Here is a 3,573-nt window from a genome sequence, read left to right on the forward strand (position 1 = left end):
AATTGTGAATGTTGCACTTCCACTGTTGGAGATGAGAGTTTCCCTGGGAGGAAGCAGTGGCTAGCCACCACGTGCTCCAGGTTGAGACTCGAAACTCTGTTGACCCTATGTCGTAAGTGTGGCCGGGCACTGTGAAAGGCCCGGATGAGCTCGAACCCCCGTAAATATTCACCAGTGAGGGTGATGTATATGGATCATGTTTTTGATCAAGTTTATAACGAGTATAACTCGAGTTGGGGATGCGTGACAGAGAGACAGTCCAATGGTTAGCTACCAGGACTTGTCGGGTTGGCTCTATAATCGACAGATGATATCATCAGCCACTAGGGACAGGCATTCATCATATGCATACTATATGAATTGTTTGAGATTGCCTATTCGACTGCATATTACTTGCTAATAGTCTAAATGCCTTATTTGTTCCTATTTGTATATTTCTTGTTTGATATAACTGTGTTTGCTACATTATACTCCTGCTGGTGGTTGGGAGGTTTGAAGGAATTGGAAAGGGAAGTATTAGTTAGACTGAAGAATCTTTAGTCAGTACCCCTATATGGTTTAGCTTGTTTATAAGTTTTGATATTATCTGGAGGAAGTTCTAGGATTGCCTTTGGCTTTCCTCCATTATTATTATTATATATGTGGAAGCTGTTACCATGCTGGGGACCTCTGTTTTTCACCCATGCGGATTTTGTGGTTTTCAGATGCAGGACGTGAGGTTTCCCGCTGAGGCATGCTGGAGACTTCTAGAACTGCGAAGATCCTTTATTCTCGGCGCTATGTTTTGGTTTATATGTTTTGCTTAGATACTTTTATCTCCATTAAATAATACAAACTGTGATGACTCCTCTTATGGGAGATTTTGGAGAATAGGTTTTATGTATTTGTGTCCCTTTGGGTTTCCTTTGGGGTTTTCCTTATTTTATCATATGTATATATTGCTATGCTCGAATCGGTTATCTTCGCAACCGGATCTTGAGTCTTGATATTCATGTTTTTGACACTCCTTTGTATATATATAATCTCGCGTTGGTTTATTCTATGTTCGTTATGTTATCGAACGGAGTGTTGCGCTTTCTAGTTGCGATTTTTTGTATACCCCTTTTTCTACAAAGGCTCCTAGTTATAAACCCTTTTCATACTACTATACGTACTAAATTTTTATTTTTGAGGTCGTAATACCTTGCCATCTTCGAATTATGACTTAAGCATAAGACTCTGTATGGTAGGGTGTTACAGTGATGGAGTATGATTAAGGCATGGAGATGATTTTTGGTTGACTCGTGCACCGGAGAATAACCCTAATGACCTGGTGAACTTTATGGCTGCGTTGGAAAACATGGCTGCTGCTATGCAAGCCACTGTTGAGGCTCTTGGTCAACAGATGAACAACCATGGTAATGATGGAGGTGGAGTTCAGGGCCCGATGACACTGGCAAACTTTTTGAAGGTTAATCCGCCTAAGTTCAAAGGAACTACTAGTCCGACTGAGGCTGATACATGGTTTCAGGCTATAGAGCGAGCACTGCAAGCGCAAGTGGTGCCTGAAGGACAGCGTGTCGAGTTTGCTACCTATATGCTCACAGGTGAAGCGTCGCATTGGTGGCAAGGCATCCGACGTCTTCTGCAGCAGGGTGATGACTATATCACTTGGAATGTTTTCCAAGAAGAATTCTATAAGAAGTACTTTCCGACTTCTGCTAGGACAGCTAAGGAACTTGAATTGTTACAGCTGAAGTAGGGTACTATGTCCATATCAGAGTATACTGACAAGTTTGAGGAGCTGTTCAGGTTCTCTCGTATGTGCCAAGGTATTCCGGTGGAATATGAGGAATGGAAGTGTGTTAAGTATGAAGGGGGACTCCGGAGTGATATTTTTAGTTCAGTGGGACCAATGGAGATTAGGACTTTCCCCGAGTTGGTAAATAAGTGTAGGGTTGCTGAAGAGTGTGTGAAGAGGGCAACCGCTGAGAAAGGGAGTCAAAGGGGATCATTCCCACAGAACCGAGGGAAGAGCTTTGCACCTAGAGGTCCGTCTTTCAAGAGGGGAAGCTCTTTTAGGAGGCCCAACAACAACAACAACTCCCAAGGGAAGAAGCCTCAGAATGATCAAGCTTGTACTAGATGTGGGAGTCACCATCCGGGAGCACCATGCAAGGCCGGATGGGGTTTGTGCTACACTTGTGGAAAGGCGGGGCATAAAGCCGCAAATTGTCCGGAGAAGCAGAAACAAGGTGCTGGAAAGGCACAACAGACTGGTCGGGTATTCACCACCTCAGCTGTAGGAGCTGAGGGATCTGAGACACTTATTCAAGGTAACTGTGAAATGGCTGGACAAACTTTAAATGCTTTATTTGATTCGGGAGCATCACATTCATTCATTGCATTTGAGAAAGCCCATGAGTTAGGATTAAAGATCGTAACCTTAGGTTATGATCTAAGAGTGTATAATGTTACCCATGAAGCCATGGTAACTAGGCTAGGATGCCCGGAAGTTTCCTTTAGGTTCAAGCAGCGTGATTTTACTCATAATTTAATCTGCTTACCGATGATTGGTCTTGATCTTATCTTGGGATTGGACTGGTTATCTAAGAACCATGTTATGCTAGATTGTTCTACAAAGTCGGTGTACTTTATGCCGGATGATACTGAAGGGCCGGTCGTGGTAAATAATTATTACTTGAATTCGATGATGGTGAACTGTTCCGGAACCGAATGTCAGGGTATCCTGCTGTTAACCGCAGGCGTTTCGGGTGATGATCAAAGGTTGGAACAGATTCCGGTTGTGTGTGAGTTTCCGGAAGTGTTTCCCGATGATATTGATGAGTTTCCACCTAACCGAGAGGTTGAGTTTGCTATTGAGTTGGTGCCCGGAGCGGGACCAATCTCAAGTGCTCCTTATAGGATGTCACCGTTAGAGATGAACGAGCTAAAGTCTCAGTTAGAGGATTTGCTGGAAAAGAATTTTATACGACCAAGTGTCTCTCCGTGGGGTGCTCCAGTGTTACTGGTGAAGAAGAAGGATGGGAGTATGCAGCTCTGTGTGGATTACAGGCAGCTGAGCAAGGTTACAATCAAGAATAAGTAACCATTACCGAGAATTGATGATCTCATGGATCAGTTACAAGGAGCTGGAGTTTTCACCAAGATCGATTTGCGATCCGGTTATCACCAGATAAGGGTGAGGGGTCGATCCAGTTATCACCAAATAAGGGTGAGGGGTGAGGATATCCCTAAGACCGCTTTCAGAACTCGTTATGGTCATTACGAGTACACTGTAATGTCTTTCGGGTTGACGAACGCTCCTGCAGTGTTTATGGACTACATGAATAGAGTTTTCCGTCCGTTTTTGGATAAATTCATCGTTGTCTTCATTGATGACATCTTGATTTATTCCAAGACTGAAGAAGAGCATGCGGAACACTTGAGGACCGTGTTGCAGATTCTAAAGGAGAAGAAACTTTATGCAAAACTGTCTAAGTGCGAGTTTTGGAAAAGTGAGGTAAAGTTTTTGGGTCACGTGGTGAGTAAGAAGGGAATAGCCGTAGATCCAACTAAGGTGGAGGCTGTGAT

Source organism: Arachis duranensis, chromosome 9, assembly GCF_000817695.3.
Source record: "Arachis duranensis cultivar V14167 chromosome 9, aradu.V14167.gnm2.J7QH, whole genome shotgun sequence".
In the NCBI taxonomy this organism is placed as follows: domain Eukaryota; kingdom Viridiplantae; phylum Streptophyta; class Magnoliopsida; order Fabales; family Fabaceae; genus Arachis; species Arachis duranensis.